Source organism: Sarcophilus harrisii, chromosome 4, assembly GCF_902635505.1.
Source record: "Sarcophilus harrisii chromosome 4, mSarHar1.11, whole genome shotgun sequence".
In the NCBI taxonomy this organism is placed as follows: Eukaryota; Metazoa; Chordata; class Mammalia; order Dasyuromorphia; family Dasyuridae; genus Sarcophilus; species Sarcophilus harrisii.
In genome coordinates this window covers 126,327,438-126,345,448 of record NC_045429.1, presented here as the reverse complement: position 1 = coordinate 126,345,448, position 18,011 = coordinate 126,327,438, and positions in this window count along the sequence as shown.

Below are 18,011 nucleotides of genomic sequence, written 5' to 3'. Positions count from 1 at the left end.
GGAGAGTTTTCCTAAATCATCTCTTAAAGAATGCTATCCAGGGTCATGTTTGGTCATGGACTTCAGGTAGACAATAATTTTTAAATTTTCTCTTCTGGATCTGTTTTCTAGGTCATAGTTTTTGCTAATGTATTTCACATTTTCTTCCATTTTTTTTCATTCTGTTTAGTTTGTTTGATTATTGCTGCCTCATAGAGAGAGACATTAGCTTCTATTTGCCCTGTTCCAGTTTTTAATATATGATTTTCTTGAGTTAGCTTTTGTATCTCTTTTTTCCATTTGGTTAATTTTGCTTTTGAAGGAGCTTTAGCTCTATTCATATTTCTCTTTGTGATTTCCTCTGTGGACATTCTGTCTGAGTTGGTCTTTTGGTTTGCCCTGTCACTGTAGTAGCTTTCTATGTTCATGGTTCTTTTCTGTTTCTTGCTTGTTTTCTTTCTTTTTCTTTTGGTATTTCCTTTTTTTCTTTTTCTTTTTTTTACTTTTATAATTGAGATTTACTCCTGGGGTAAAGAATGCACTGCCTCAAGCTTCTTTGTGCAGTTTGAGCTTTGGCATTCAGCACAAGACCCCTTGTGTTTGCTTGGCCACTCTTTCCAGGAAACAACTTGGTTTCCCAGAGTTTACTTTCTGAATGAGACTGGAAGCTGCCCCACTGATTTGCCTCTCTACTGATATAGAGATATTTGCGTCTATACTGATATCTATATACTAATATAGAACTGAGTGTCTTAGTTGCTGTCTTGTTGTGGTTAAGATGCTCTCATCAACTTTTCCAGAGTCTATCTGAGATGGGCTAAACACCCTCTTTACCCTAGTGAGACTGATTTTTATTGCAAATTTCCCTCTATTTTGATCTGGAAAATGGTTTCATTCTGTCAGAACCTGTTCAAAGGCTTGGTTTCATGTGGTTTTTGAGAGAAACTGGGAGAGCTCAAGCAGCTTTCTGACTTTACTCTGCCATCTTGGCTCCACCCCTGGAAATCCTAGACATGGCTTTTTTCAACAGCGAGGTAATTTAGGCCAGTTAACAATGGTCTTGTGATGAAGAGAGATATCTGTAACGAGAGAGAATATGGTAGGGACTGAGTATGGACCACAACATAACATTTTCTCCCTTTTTGTTGTAGTTTGCTTGTATTTTGTTTTCTTTCTCATTTTAAAAAATTTTTTTGATCTGATTTTTCTTGTGTAGTATAATTATGGAAACATGTATAGAAGAATTGCATATGTTAAACATATATTGTATTACTTGTCATCTAGGGGAGAAGGGAGGGAGTAAGTGAGGGAGAAAAATATTTGTAACACAAGGATTTTCAATTTGCAAGAGTGAATGTTGAAAATTATCTATGTATATGTTTGAAAATAAAAAGATTTAATAAAAAGAAAAAAAATTAAAGAAGAAATGAATATTGAAAAAAATGATTTATTTTCCTTTCCCCTCTTGTTCATCTCTGGGTATATACTTGCAGGCTATTTGTATTGTCTTTTCCATGTATACAAATTTAGGTACAAGCTTTATACATTTTAATGCCAAATTAATGCCACAACCCTAATAATAGACATTTTTTCTATTTGACCTTTCCTTTGTGGATGATCAAATTAGATTCTTTTTAGTGATTTTTTTTCTAAGCAAAAAGAAGCAACCATCAGAAAAATTTAGAGATTACGATAGCAAAAAATATACAAAATGAAAGAGCTCTCTCAATGAAGTCAAGATACCTCAGCTAAAACCAAGAGAAAATCACCAATTTAACTAAAGAACAAGTTTCCCAACATATCTAGGTAATGAAGCTGAGAATTAGTAGTATATTGATAAGCCAGAATTTTTTATGTCTGCACTGTCAAAGTCTGTCTCTCTATCCATATGTCTGGAGTCAATCCTCAATAGATTAAGGCACCACATGAGTCCTTTTGAAGATAACATAAATAATATTTCCCTTTCTAAAGCTTTTGCACCAATATATCCTTCAAATAGGTACATTATTGTGTTAGCATTCTCTCCATCAGCTAAGAGAACATAAAACAAAATTCCCTAAGTTTGACAGGAAACTGGATTACATCAATGCGAACATTTTTAGTAATAAAAAAATTAACTATGATCTTTACTCCAAAATTTCAGCACTCTAACTATACATAATTGATTTAGAGATAGCTTTCACAATATTATTTTCCACAGAATGTTAAAATCCAATTTTTCTTTCTACTGGAAAGGTTTTGCATCTACTAATCATTTTTTTTTGGTTTTATATGTATATTAACTTTTTAAAACACACATTTGTTTATGAACTATGTAGGGAGAGAAAAATCAAAACAAAAACCATGAGGGAGAAAATAAACAGAAAAAAGAAGTGAACAACATATTGTAAGATTCTGTTTTTTAATACACACTGCTATTCATTTTCATTTTATAGGAGAGTTCATCCCATTCACATTCACAGGTATGATCACCAGCTCTGTATTTCTCTTGATTCTATTTCCTTCCCTATATATATTTTTGTTCTGTCTTTCTACCATGTCCCTCCTTAGTGGGGTTTTTTCTAACTCACCCCATCTTCTCAATGCCCTACCTCTTATTTCCCTTCTTCTTTTCCCCTCCCTTTTTCTCCGAGTATTTCTGTCCTCTCTTCTATCCAATCCCTCCCTTTTCTTTCCCCTTTCTCTTCCTGCTAGTTCATAGGGCAAGATAAATTTCTATACCCAGCTGAATAATCATTCAGATTAAATATTTCTTCTCTGAGCCAAAACTGATGAGATTAAACCTCAGACAATACTCACCCCCTCCCTTTTTTCCTTCTATTATAAAATATCTTTTGTGTCTCTTTATGTGATCCAATTTGTTCCATTATACCACCCCTTTCCTCTTCTCCAAGTACAATCCTTTTTCTACCCCTTAATGTCTTTTTCTTTGATATCATTATGTCAAAGTCCATTCACAACCATACTCTTTGTCCATGTATGCTCTCTCTAATTGCCCCAGTAATAGATACAGTTCTTAAGAATTATAGATATCATTTAACCACCTAGGGATGTAAACAATTTAACCTTTAATAATACATGTACACACATATTTTCTCCCCATTTATCTTTCTATGCTTGTCTTGAGTGCTGTGTTTAAAGATCAAATTTTCTGTATAGTTCTGTTTTTTTCAATAGAAATTATTGAATCTTCATTAAATCGTCATTGAAGATCAATTTCCTCCTTTGAAAGATGATGCAAAGTCTCACTGAATAATTAATTCTTGGTTGTAACTCAAGTCCTTTGTCTTCCAGATTATGGTATTCCAGGTTTTCCAATCCTTTATTGTAGAAGTGACCAGATCCTGGGTAATTCTGACTGTTGCTCCTTGACACTTGAATTGTTTTTGTTTAGCAGTCTGCAGTATTTTTTTCCTTGAGATTATAGTTATGGAATCTTGTAGCAATGTTCTCTGGGGTTTTCCATGTAGGATCACTTTCCAGAAGTGATCAATGGATTCTTTCAATAATTATTTTGCCCTCTGATTTTGATATATCAGGGCAGTTTTTCCTGATGATCTCTTGAAGAATGCTATCCAGGCACATTTTTGGTCTTGACCTTCAGATAGACTAATAATTTTAAAATTGTCTCTCCCACTGTCTCTCCCTTTCTAGGTCAGCTATTTTTACAATGAGGTATTTTACATTTTCTTCCATTATTTCATTCTTTTTTGTTTGTTTGACTGATTCTCATAGAGACTTTAGTTTCTATTTACCCCTTTCTTGTTTCTAATGCATGATTTTCTTCAGTTAGCCTTTTTCTTTGATATCATTATGTCAGAGTCCATTCACAACCATACCCTTTGTCTATGTATCTGCTCTAACTGCCCCAGTAAAAGATACAGTTCTTAAGAATTATAGATATCATTTAACCACCTAGGGATGTAAATAATTTACATCTTTTTCCATTTGATTAATTCTATTTTTCAAGGTGTTTTTCTTCAGTTGATTTATTTTTGCATCAAATCAATTGTATTTTTTAAGGAATTGCCTTCTTTTTTCAAGCTGTTGACTCTTTTACATACTCTCATTTCTTCTCTTTTTATTTTCTACCTCTCTTATTTGCCTTTTAAAATCTTTTATGAACACTTCCAACAAGCCTCTTTGGGCTTGAGACTGATTCATATCACTCTTTGAGATTTCTTTTGTGGACATTTTGTCCTCATCTGAATTGGTACTTTAATCTTCCCTGTCACCATTGTAGTTTTTTATAGTTAAGATTCTTTTAAGTTTCATGGTCATTTTCTTTCCTTTTTCTTTTATTGTTGAGCTCTGCTCCTGAGGTAAAAGGGATTCTGTCTCAAGCTTCTTGTGTAGCTCAGAGCCTTGGCTTTGAGCACAGGGGTCTCTTTACCTTTACAGAGGTAGCTTTACCTATTCTTTCCAGGAAACAAGCTGGTTTCCCAGAATTTGCTTCTAATCTGAAGAGACTGCCCCACTGGCCTGTGCAGCTATTGAGCTAGGATCAAGGATCTCAGTTTCTGATTTCTTGAGTAAGAGCCTCTCACTGGCTTTCCCAGACTCCATCTGATCTGCACTGAACACCCCTTTCATCACAGTGTGCCTGCCCTTTAGTGAAGTCCTTCCAATTATATAAGCTGAAGAGTTATTTCACTCCACCAGACTCTATTCAGATGATTGGTTTCATGTGTTTTCCCAATCACTTTTTTTGAAGGGAATGTTCATAATATAAAGGCTATTGGTACTCTAAATGTGATATCCTTACCCCCTGATCAAAAATGGATACACTTCTGGAGAGAAGTTAAACCATATTAGCCTTAAATTCTTGATAAAAAAGAGAAGCAGAAGAAATTATCTCCACAATATATGGGAGGGGGCTAACAGGTTATCCTTATAAAGTCTAAGGAAGGACTTTAGCAAAACTGGTTTTATTGTATGATCAAAGGCAACAAAAAACATTATTTCCTAGGGTATTTTGGTCATCTCATGTTGTAGTGCTAAAGATAAATATTTAAGAAAAAAGTTTGTTTAAAAAAGTATTTGTTCCATGCAGAGTCCCCTACCTAGAAATCCAGCATGAGACTTTTGTTTGAATCTAGTTGAAATACTAAATTCAGCAGAAATGTGTACAGAACCAAAAGTCATACTATACCTATATTTATTTTTTCAAGATGAAGAATAGTTTCAACTTTGTCATTTTGTTTTCTATACATGGATATGCACATATAAATGCATATATATATGTATATATATATATATATACACATATAGTGGTATGCTTAAAGTAGGTACATACTAAATACTTGCCAAATTGAATTAAATCCATTCTCTCTAGAACAGATGATAAAAGTAGAAGCATTCCAGCCATGTTTTCTATAGTGGAAACTTCATGTGTCCTATCTATGATTAAAAGATTCTGAAGAACTATCAAAACAATGAAATACTGGTAATGTAAGCTATGTTGATACATCTGATTGGACCACTATACTGGATAGTGTGATGTTATTGCTCCTAAGAGTCAAAGAAACAAATTGTGTGACTTAGTATTGCAACTTTACTTAAAACTATCATGGTGACCAGTTTGACATGGACTATAGTGAGGAAAATTATGTTATTTCATTATGTTGTGGCACCTTTAGAAGGCAGAAAAAAAATAAAATTTATCAATATTTCAATTGCTCAAAATGCTTCACTGTGAGTGGTATTGACCATTAAAATGAAAAAAAAAATCATGATTACTAATGGAATGGATTTAAGATTGTAGAGGGCTGGAACTATGCACTGATTTCGGGACTGCTGAGCACTTGAGGCTAACTTCTGATTGGACGATACTCTATAGGCATATGCTTGGAAAATGGTCCTTTCCACTATCCATAATGGCTCAATGATTGGTATATAGAGGATTGTAGGAGGGACTAGGGGTTGGAGCAAAGCTAGCCAGGGACACACTCTGGGGGGTACATAAGGGGGAAGGCAATCACGTTGATTCTGCTTCCATTCTGTTCAATCCTGTGTAAGGGGACTGAGAATAAAGATTGAGAACCTTTGCTTATCCTGATTCTGTCTGATTCTGGGGTGTCCTGGGTGCTAGCACAGTCATTATAGAAGATTTTAATCATGCTCTAGTACTAATACTTTCTCATAACAAAACTAGAAATATATCTTAATAGCTAATTAAAAGAAGTTCATGCCTTATCTGAAAGTGCATATCTCATTTGACACTTCTACTCCATTCCCATTTAGTCACAAGAGAGGAGCATCCTCCATGATCTTACTCATGGAGTTATATTTTGTTATTACTTTCATCAGAGATTTTAAGCTTAAATTAAAAAAAAATGTTATTGTGTGTATTGTTATCTTGGTTCTGCTTACTTTCCTTATGCAGGGTACTTGGGAAGAAACACACAAACAAACAAACAACCCTTTGTTTCCAAGCCTGGATAAGCAGAAATAATAGTTGAAATATAGAAGTGAATAATATATAGAGAAAAATTTACCTCTTATTGACTATTGACTTATTGACTAACATACATAAACATAATGAAACAAATTTAAAAAGTCAAAAATAATATTTATTTTCAAATGATTTTTGAATAAGAGATGGGCATACTTTAACTAGAATTTTAAAACTATTTTATGTTCAATTCCATTAATCTAATAAAAAGTCCATCTAAATTAGAAAAGAATAATTTAAAAAATTTTCCATAACTATCTTAAGTGAACACATTTCTCGTGTCATTTGTCAGAAAGTGTAAATACATTTCACAACTTGTGCACAGGCAAAAGAAAGATATATTGCCACAATAAGAGTCAGAGAAGATAAAGTAGATTGTCAGTAAATATTCCTAAAGAATAGCATCAAAGATCATCATGGCAGAAATAACAGATTTATTGAAAATCTGCAGAAAGGGATTGATGATGATATAAATATATAATTGGCAGGTGCAGTAGAAAATTTGACTTCTGTTTAGACCAACTGAAAGAGATTGAAAAGAAAGATACATGCGGAATGGAATCCAACAAGTTAAATTATTCTGGAAATTTCAGATTATTTAATCAGTAATTGAAAACAGAAAGTTAAGACAGTGTAAGGAGACAAAGAATAAAATCAGCATTTGAATGTCATACTTGTAAAACACTACAGATTTTGACAAATACTTTATATATTCTCATCTATGATCTCGTCTGAGTCTTACAACAATTTGTTAAATTAGAACTAAACATGAACACTTAATTTTCCTTCTCTTTATTTATCTTAATCCAGAAAGGAAAATGAAAACATATGACTAATATAATTCAAAGAATGAAAAGCCTATAATATACCATTTCATTCCATATATACTACATATTATATATAATACATACACACATATGTAAATGTGTACAAACACTATGTATTTCTATACACATACACATAGTATATGTATGTCATGCACATTGATTTTAAAGCCTATTCTTTGGTTGGATGGGGAGAATGTAAGTTAAAATCAAGGCATTTCAGTTATAGAACAATGGACCATCTCATTAAATCTATTCCAAATTAATCATTTACTAAATATAGTATGATACTTTGTGGATCATTTTCATATAAATTTGATAGTTGCAATGTCATTTTAACAAACCACAAAGCAGTTCCTGGATGCAGTTAATAACTCATTCCTTAGCTCATGTGTAGATGCCCCCCTTTTCCAATTTGCTATTTTGACACTATTTGCAACATTATTTTCAACCCTCAATCTCCCTAAATGTTTAGAGGCCATTTTTTCACCATCACCTCTCTTCTAATTAGAGTTTGTCACTGTCTTTTCCCCAAAATCTGTCAGTTTGAAAATTTCTTCTCATTTCCCAAGGGCAAATATCTCAGGCTGACAGACTATAGGACTGTTCCTGACATATATTTCTATTTCTCATTGAGCCTGGACATTCAGGTCATCTATTTCTTTCCTGGCTTCAGGGCTTAATTCCATTGCTTTATTTATTTTGCTTCACTTTAACAATAAGCATATGGACAAAATTTCTATGGACAAGGGTAACAATATTCTTCACTTAAGAATTACAAAATACTTTATAAAGATTAATTCATTTAAAAAACACCATCATTTTTAGACAGGTAGGTCAAAGAATTCTTGAATTACTGATATAGTTAGCCATGAACATATGGATTGCCTTGTCTGAGGTCACACAGAGAATGGAAATACAAACTTTAGTCCTTTTCCCTTAGGGAAGCATGTCTTCTCTTTCTGAAATGGGTATCTACTGGCAAAGAATTGTAAAGTGTTTTCTTCTTTTCAGTTATGTTTTAGGATAAAGGCTTTGGTTGACATATCCAGTGTAGTCACTTTTACCCTCTTCAGTGATCATTGGCTATAATTCATGAACTTTTCATGCTATATTTTTTGTTCTTTTCCAAATCTGCTACAAATGTGTAGACAAGAATGTATGGTGACAGTAGCAGAATGGTTCGCTCATCTGTCTCAAATTAAGAGGAATAGGAGCTCTTTGGTATTTAAAAGTTTTAGTTATATCTCTCACCTCATTTTATATATATTTACTTTTAAAATATTATTAATTTCTTTGATTAGAGAAGATAATGAATAGGAAGTCAAACTAAAGCAATTGCTTTTCTAATGTTTTGCTGACCTTAATAAAGTCTTAAAATATTTCCTTTTCTTATTATTCCTTTGTAGGTCAAAAGAAGTCCTGTGGGACATGAAGACATTTAATGTGACATAATTATCCCTTGTGATAACTGCTGAATAAGAATTTATGGGATTTGAAAATTGGAAATGAGAGACAGATTTTAGTGGTATGTCTCACAGCAAATAAATCTCCATATTTGAGAACATAATACAAAGTAATTGATATTAAGTAACTTATGTCCATTTAAGTTATAAACACTTGAAAATCTGTCACAAGGAACACTAAATTATAATGGTCAGAAGAATGGTCAGAGTAATTTGAAAAATGTTTGCTTATGAAAAAATGATTGATAAAAATTCTTATTTGGATTCAAATTCTTACTTACTAGAAAACTATAAAGTTAATAAGGAATCTAACCACCAAATCCTCTTACCCTATTCATAACGTTGGGAAAATGTTTTGTTTTTTTTTTCAGTACATTTTATGCATTAAAGAAAAGCAAAATTGTGATTATTGTAGAAATGTCAGTTACTAATGCATGAACTCACATTGCACTTGGAGAATTTGGTGAATGTAATTTAAACTGAAATCTTCATTCATGAGGATGAAAGCAAAGTGGAAAAATAACAGGGAAATGAATGTATGCTATGAAGCCTATGACTCTGGTGCCTAAAGGCCTTCAATATTCAGAATTTGCCATTTCTAAGTCTTGCTCCATTATTCTCATGGTGCTAATTTTCCAGCTCTATAGTCTTTCATATCATAGTTGATCAAATGTAAATACATTTCTGTAACTAGATTGCTTGGACCTTGCTCAAGACTGACCTGTGACCTTCGCTTATGAAAAATGGACATGCTTGATTGCCCTGCTCTTACACAGAGCATGTTCAATTAATGCTTACATTATAAAGAATGTGCAAACAACACAGATGGAAATTAAACCTTTTCACTATCCGTCTGCATCTGAGCATTCATAAATTGAAATAAGTGTGAAAGAGCTGTCTTCAATCAATTTCAGCTCTAGTCCCTGACCTGATTATGTTCTGCATGTCAATATACATTCCCTTAATTAAATGTGGTTCGGTGAACATTAATGGTATTAAAAGAGTAAAGAGAAAAAAAGAAAAGAAGATTTGGGACCTCTCATTGCTACCCTTAATATTGCCCAGGAAAACAATAGAAAGATTGATGAAAAGGAAGCTCTGCCGAAGAAAAAGCTGTTGTGTACATTATTATAATTATCTCTTTTGTTGAATGATTTCAAAGCAAGATTCTAAAAGTACCATCATTTTTCCTCAGAAATCTATTTTAAGGTCCTACAATTACTAAAGGAGATACTAAATATTACATATATTTGAAAGACTCTTTGGGCTATTCACCCATTGCCATTGTTAATTCTGGCTCAAATGCCTACATATTCAGTAGCAATTCAGGCACTCCACTGGAGCAACTTGAGAAAAGAAAAACTTCCCAAAAGCTGTTTTGTTTTTCCCTTCAAAAAAGAAAAAATCCTACAAACACACACACATAAAGTTTTCTCAGGGTTTTGGGGTAGTTTTCTATCCTTATCTGTCTTGTCTCTCATCCCCGCTCTTGTTCCTAATTTGCTCTGTCTTTTTCCTGAACCAGCAGCAGCCATATGCCTAGGGAATCAAGCCCCTTGGTAACCAGTCTACCCCACACAGTGCTTCATTGATTTTCACAAGGGTGATTTTTCCCATCAATACTCCATGATAATAGAGGGCCCCACACAATGTATGGGTTTATAATCTGTGAAGTGTTGATAATGGCATTAGAGGGTGCTAATTAAGTTTCTCACAGAGATTGCTTTTTACTCAGTTTACTTCAGGACCTGGAAAGAAAGATCTGACAGACTGGAAGAGTCACAAACTGATTTGGAAAGGAAACTCCAGGAGGAGAGTAGAACAGATTTTCCTTGAGTGGATGAAAGGTTTTTCCCCAAAAAATAAATAAAATAAATTCCACATTTCCACTTTATTGTTTGTCTGCGGATTATGTTACGTTTGGTTTGTACATGAACCAAGATTTCATCTTGTATATAAAAGGGAACATTATGTAAAACAGATGTTTATCTAGCTATAAATATTGCTATCATAGTGAAAAGAAAGTAGTAGGAAAGTGAAGCAGACTACTCTTGATGAAAGAGTAGAAAAAAGGTAGTCCTCTCCAAATCCAGAAGCAATTTATTCAGTTATAAAATCTTAAAATGTCTAAGTTAGAAGTTACTTTTAAAGAGTATTTAGTTCAACCTCTGCCCCTTCATTTTACAGATAGAAATTGAAACTCTACAAAGTGACAAAATACCCTACAGTTAAGGTTTAGCATTTACATAACAATTTAAAGCTTTTAAAGTATTTTATATTGATATTTAATCTTCTTTAAAAAACACTTTGAGATATATGTTCTTATTATTCAAATTTTGGAGATTAGGAAATTGAGGCTAAGATCTTTTAAATGACCTGCCCAGAGACAATATGATTAGTAAGTGAGGGAGGTTTCAAATTCAGGTTTTCTTAACTCCAAATCCAGCACTTAAGTCAGCTGTGCTGCCTCCCTACTACTATAACACTTAACTAGTTAGCTGCTGGCAAGGCTAAACTCAGAATTCAGGTTTCCTGACTTTCAGTCCTTTATTCCATGTCTAAGATCTCCCTCTCGGAGGCAAAATTATCATCTAGCTACTGTGGAGTATGCTATTTTGTTTGGCCTAGTATTGATTCACCACTACTTTTTTAAAAAAAAAAAATTGCTTTACTTTTTTTTTCTGATTATACATGTATATTAACTTTTAAAATACACATTTCTTTATGAATCATGTTGGGAGAGAAAAATCAGAACAAAAGGGGAAAAACATGAGAGAGAGAGAAAAAAACAAACAAAAAAAGTGAATGTAGCATGTGTTGATTTACATTCAGTCTATATAGTTCTCTTTCTGGATGCAAATGAAGTTGCCTTTCCAATGTTTATTTTCTCTTGGATTGATTCACCTCTTCTAAAAAGTGGTGGACCATAGTTTAAGTTCATAGTGACTCTTAGTCTTTGAGTTCATTAAAGATGAAAAAATTATCAAAATATCTGGGTAGCCCCTGGGAATTCTTTAAACTGAAAACAACTCAGATTGATAGACTTTCATGAGACCAAACTGGATTGAACCAAACATTAAAAAGAGGCATCTGGAAGCTTTTTTTAAATTCCATTTCCTAGGAAGTGGGAAATAGCCTCTGTTTCAGTTGGTTTTTTGTCAGTAAAATGTAGCTGGTATATTCAAGGCTCAGTAATAAGAATTATAGAATGTTGGCTTGCAAAAATATGGAAACAGATGTTTGTGATGTTTGCATATTCTTTATAATAGAAATATTAATTAAATAGGTACATGCATACATACACACATATATATCTATATACATAGATATAAACATATATCCTATACACACATAATTTTTATTGCATACTATATAGAAATAAATACTAGAAGCAACTTCCTTAATTCTCTTCCACTTTTCTAGCAATGGTACCAACAGAGCCATTTCCACACCCTTTCAAATTACTGAAACCTGTTAGTCTAACTAGTGACCTTCACTTATGAAAAATGGCTAACAGTTGTTCCATGCTGATGCAGTAACTGTTCAATTAATGTTTCCATTATAAAGAACATGCAAACATAACAAACAGGCATTTACCTTTTCACTATATCAGTACCTGTCTGTTGCCTGAGCAAGCCTAAATTGAAATGTGGGAAAGAATGATTCTCAATTCCTGTTCCAGTTCCTGCCTGCATATTATAACATTTAAATCTACATTTTTAAATTTACAATGTCTCTTTCCCACTCTCATATCCATGTGAGATTGATATACAGTACATAAACTGGCACCTGGGTCCTCTTCCATCTGGCTTCCATCTTTCCACTGCTAGGTAGCTAGTTAAAGGCAGAGTTCATGCTATCTGTCCTTCCTTGCTGCTTAAAGGTAAATAGCAGAAATTTCTTCATCTTATAGTAGCAGTGGGTGGGTGAGGAGGTTGAGATGATTCTCATCTCTCAGCTAGTAAATAAGTAGCAAACTTGCAGCTCTGATGCCTGTGGGCTAGAGTTGCTAATGTGAGAATTTATACTACAAAATTTGGGTAAATTTGTATACAAGGCTGATTTGTATATATTCATACTGCCTCCTTTCTTTTCTCTTTTATTTTCTTTCTTTTCTTTGTTTTTTCTTTTTCTTTTCCTGAGGGAGGGATGTTGTGTGAGGAAAAATTTTGCTAATGAATAATATAACAAGTCACACTGTAAGGCTGTATTTAAAAGCTTTTGTTTAGTCTTCCTTGTTGACTTTGTTCAGAAAAATAGGTAAGAATAAATCACTGATTATATTTTCTTGCCCTTTCCAAATTGATGGTTTATCAGTTTCAATAAGGATAACTTTATAGAAGTCTTCAAGGATTCTTTGACAAGAATTAGTCAACTCATAATTGAAGCATAGGGCAAATACTCTCCTATTAAACTCATCTGAGGATTTAAAGAAAGTCTGAGTTCAAATCTGGCCTAAGACATGTACTAGTTGTATCACTCTGGGTAAGTCACTTAACCTTATTTGTCTCAGTTTTCTCACTTGTAAAATGAGGTGGAAAAGGAAATGACAAACTACTCCAGAACCTTTGTCAAGAAAACCCCAGATAGGGGCATGGAAAACTGCTTATGATTGAATTACAATGACAACAACCACCAGATAATATTGGCTACATTTATAAAAATAATAGCTGGCATGATTATAAAACTGTTTTGCAAAGCACTTTATAAATATCATCTTATTTTATCATGGTATATATTATGTTACATACTATGCAAGGTAAATGCTATTACTCCCTTTTATAATTTATTTATTTTTAATACACATTGCTTTAGGAATCATGGCGGGGCAGAAAAATCAGAGCAAAAGGGAAAAACTGGGGCAACTAGGTGGGGCAGTGGGTAGAGCACCAGCCCTGAAGTTAGGAGAACCTGAATTCAAATCTGGCCTCAGACATTTAACACTTCCTAGCTGTGTGACCCAGGGCAAGTCACTTAACCCCACTTGCCTCAGAAAAAAAGAAATAAAAATATAGCATGCATTGATCTACATTCAAGCTCCATAGTTCCTTTTCTGAATGCAGATGGCATTTTCTGCCCAAAGTTGAGTGGGAATGTTTTAGATCACTGTATCACTGAAAAGAATTAAAGTTTTCATAGTTGATCAGTGCACATTCTTGCTGTTATTGTGAACAAAGTATTCCTGTCTATGTTAGTTATGCTCAGCATATTTGCTTCAATTTCTTTTTCATTGGTGGTATGTTCACCCTTTTCATTTTTGATGCTAGTGATTTTTTTCCTTTGTTTTGTCTAATCAAATTAATCAAAATTTATGTTTTGTAGTGTTTTCCCCTAAAACCAATTCTTAGTTTATTTATTTGTTCAATAGTTTTCTTAGTTTCAATTTTGTTAATCTTTCCTTTGATTTTCAGAATTTCTAATTTGGTGGTTTTTAATTTGTTTTTTTTTTTCCTAGCTTTTTTAATTGCATGTTCAGACCATTGATTTCCTCTTTATTTTATTAGTGTAGTTATTTAGATATATGGAATTTCCCCTAAGAACTGCTTTGGCTGCATCCCATAGAATTTGTTATGTTGTCTCATTATTGTCATTTTCTTGAATGAAATTAAGGATTTCTTCTGTGATTTGTTGTTTGGCCCACTCACTTTTTAGAATTAGGTAATTTAATTTACAATTGGTTTTTGATCTATCTTTCCCTAACTCTTTATTGAATATTATTTTTATTGCTTTGTGGTCTAAAAGGGAAGCATTTAATATTTCAATCTTTCTGTATTTGGTTTTCAGATTTTTATGCCCAATATACGGCCAGTTTTTGTGTAGGTGCCATGTACTGCCGAGAAAAAGATGTATTCTTTTCTGTCCCTGTTCAATTTTCTCTAGAGATCTATCGTATCTAGGTTTTCTAGGATTCTGTTATCCTCCCTAGTTTCTTTCTTGTTTATTTGTGCTTAGATTTATCTGATTCTGAGATGGGAAGGTTGAAGTCTCCAACTAATCTTCTTGCTGTCTATTTCTTTCTGCAACTGGCTTAAAATCTTCTCTAGGAATTTGGGTGCTTTAACATTTGGTACATACACATTTAATATAATGCTACTTTATTATTTATGATATTCTTGATCAAGATTTACTTTCCTTCCTCATATCTTTTAATAATACCTATTTTTACTTTTGCTTTATCTGAGATCTGACTTGCCACCTGTTTTTTTTTTTTTTTTAACTTCAGCTGAAGCACAATAAATTTTGTTCCAGCCTTTTACCCTGACTCCATAGACACAACTCTCTATGTCAAATGTGTTTCTTGTAAACAACAAATTGTAGGATTCTGGCTTTTAATCTAGTCTGCTATCAGCTTCTGTTTTATGTGAAAATTCATCCTCTTCATATTCACAGTTAAATTTACTAACTCTGTATTTCCTGTTATCTTGTTTTTCCCCAGTCATAATTTTCTCTTTCCCCCTTCCCTCCTCTACAGTATTTTGCTTTTATCTACCCCTTCTCTCAAACAGCTCATCCCTGTTACAACCTCTTCCCCTTTCTTATGCCTTTCCCCCCCTACTTCTGTTTTCCCTTCCATCAGCCTTTCCTTTCCCCCCCCTTCCCCTCCCACTTTTCTCTAGATTGAAAAAAAACCTTCTCTGTGAAGTTAAATGTGTCTGGTATTCTTTCTTTGAGCCAAATTTGATGAGAGTAAGATTTACACTATGTCCATATTCCTCCCTTCTTTTTCTCAATTGTAATAGGTCTTCATAAGTAATTTACTCCATTTTCCTCTTCTTCCAATAGAATCTTCTTTCTTCCTCTAGTTTCTATTTTATGTTATTTCTAATTATATCTGCATCCTCTAACTATACCCATAACAGAGATACAGATCTCAAGAGTTAAACTTTAACTACAATGTTCTTTGAAGTTTTCATGTTGGGGTCTCTTTCAGAAGGTCATTGGTGAGTTCTCTCAATAGTTCTTTTGCTCTCTGATTATAGGGCATCAGGGCAGTTTTCCTTCATGATTTCCTGAATGGTGTCTAGGCTCTTTTTTTCATCATGGTTTTCAGGAAGTCCAATAATTTTTAGATGATCACTCCTAGACCTATTTTCCAGGTCAGTTGTTTTTCCAATGAGGTATTTTACATTTTCTCCTATTTTTTTGGGAGAGGTGGTTGTTTGACTATTGTTGAAGTCTCATTGAGTCATTCACTTCCATTTGTTCAATTCTAATTTTTAATGAATTATTTTCTTCAGTTAACTTTTAAAATCTCTTTTTGAATTTGGTCAATTGAACTTTTAAATGGGGTGTTTTGTTCATTGTATTTTTTTTTTCCATTTTACAAATTCTGTTTTTCAGTGAATTGATTTCTTTTTCATATCTATTTTGTAAGGAGTTATACGCTTTTTCCATTTTCTCATCTGTATTTTGTAAGGGGTTAGAAATGATTTTTCCATTTCACTAAATCTGTTTTTTTACAGAATTTTCTTCAGATGATTTCTTTGTTTTCTTTTCCAAACTCTCTTTCCAAGTTCACATTTCCTTTCCCCATTTTCCTTCTAATTCTCTTTTAAGATCCTTTTTGAATTCTTCCAAGAGAGCTATGTGAGATGGGGACCAACTTATATCATGCTTTGGGGCTTCTTCTGGAGATTATTTGCCTTTAGGATCCTCAGGATTTGAGATCTGTTCTTCTCTTTCCCCATAAAAGCTATCTATAGTCACAGTTCTTTTTGCTTTTTTGCTCATTTTTTTTAAGATTGAGATCTGCTCATAGGGCAAAGGGAAGATTGTCTCATGCTCTGTAGGCTCCAGCAATTTTGGGTTGCCCTGAAGATGATTCTACTGACTGACTTCAGTTGCTGGGTAGGAGTGGCCAGGTCCCATGTTATTCTGGTGTTCAAAGGCTATTTGCTTTTTTTATTTTTGCTGGATGTCTCACCAATAATCTTCTGATCAACTGTCTCTTAGCCAGGACAGAGTAGCCAATGCTGCTGTATTTTGATTAAGGAGACTCCCAATAGATTCCCCAGTGTGGCTGCCAAATGGCCTTGGATCCTGCATTATCCCTGCAACCAGCTGCCTACCCCTTTGCTCAATTGAAGCAGGCCTTTTCTGATGTTCTTCCAGAATATCTTCTGCTGGAAATTTGTCACACTCCAAATGTTTGTGGGTTCTTTCCCCCAAAAAAATTAGTTCAGAAGTTTCATCTGGTGTTTACCTGAGAGATACCAGAAGAAACTCAGATAAAAATATGTCTACTTTCCACCATCTTGACTCTGCACCTCTCCCACTGTTTCTAGAATATCAGGGTAGTGTTTCTCAATGATCTCTTGAAGAATACTATCCAAGCTCTTTTTTTTCCCCTTGGTCATAGCCTTCAGGTAGACCAATAATTTTTAAATAGTCTCTTCTGGTTCTATTTTACAGATTGGCTATTTTTCCAATGAGGTATTTCACATTTTCTTCCATTTTTTTCATTTTCTAGATTATTTGACTGATTTTCATCTCTCCAAACGTCATTAGCTTCCATTTGCCCTGTTCTAGTTTTTAATGTGCAATTTTCTTAAGCTAGCTTTTGTATCTCTTTTTCCTTTTGGTAAATTCTACTTGTGAAGGCATTCTTTTCTTCAGACAATTTCTCCTTCCTTTTTCAAGCAGCTAACTCTCTCATTTCCTTTCTCTTTTTTTCTTCTACATTTCTTATTTGGCTCTTAAAATCTTTTATGAGCACTTCCAAGAAAACTCTTTGAGATTTCTTCTGTGCACACTTTGAACTTTTCTGAGTTTGTGTTTTGATCTGCCCTGTCATCATAGTAGCTTTCTGTGTTCAAGGTTCTTTTCTGTTTCTCATTTTCCTTTCCTTTCCTTTTGGTATTTCTTCTTTTTACTTTTATGGTTGAGCTCTGCTCCCAGGGTAAAGAGGACACTATCCCAAACTTCCTGTACAGTTCTGAGACTTGGCCTTGAGCACAGGGATCTTACATTTGCAGGATGTAGTTTTGCCTCCTCTTTTCAGCAAACAATCTGGTTTTCCAGAATTTGCCTTCTGAGATAGTACTGGAAGCTGCCCTACTGATTTACTCCTCTATTGAGCCAATATTGAGGTTCTTAGTTGCTGATTTGCTGTTGGCAAGAACCCCTCACTGGATTTCCCAAAGTATGCCTGAGTTGGTCTGAATACCCTTTCCACCCTAGTGAGACTGACTTTTCTGGTAGTTTTTCCATTTTATCTTGAGCTGGAGAGTAGTTTCATTCTGTCAGACTCTATTCAGAGGCTTGGTTTCATATGGTTTTCAGGGGAAA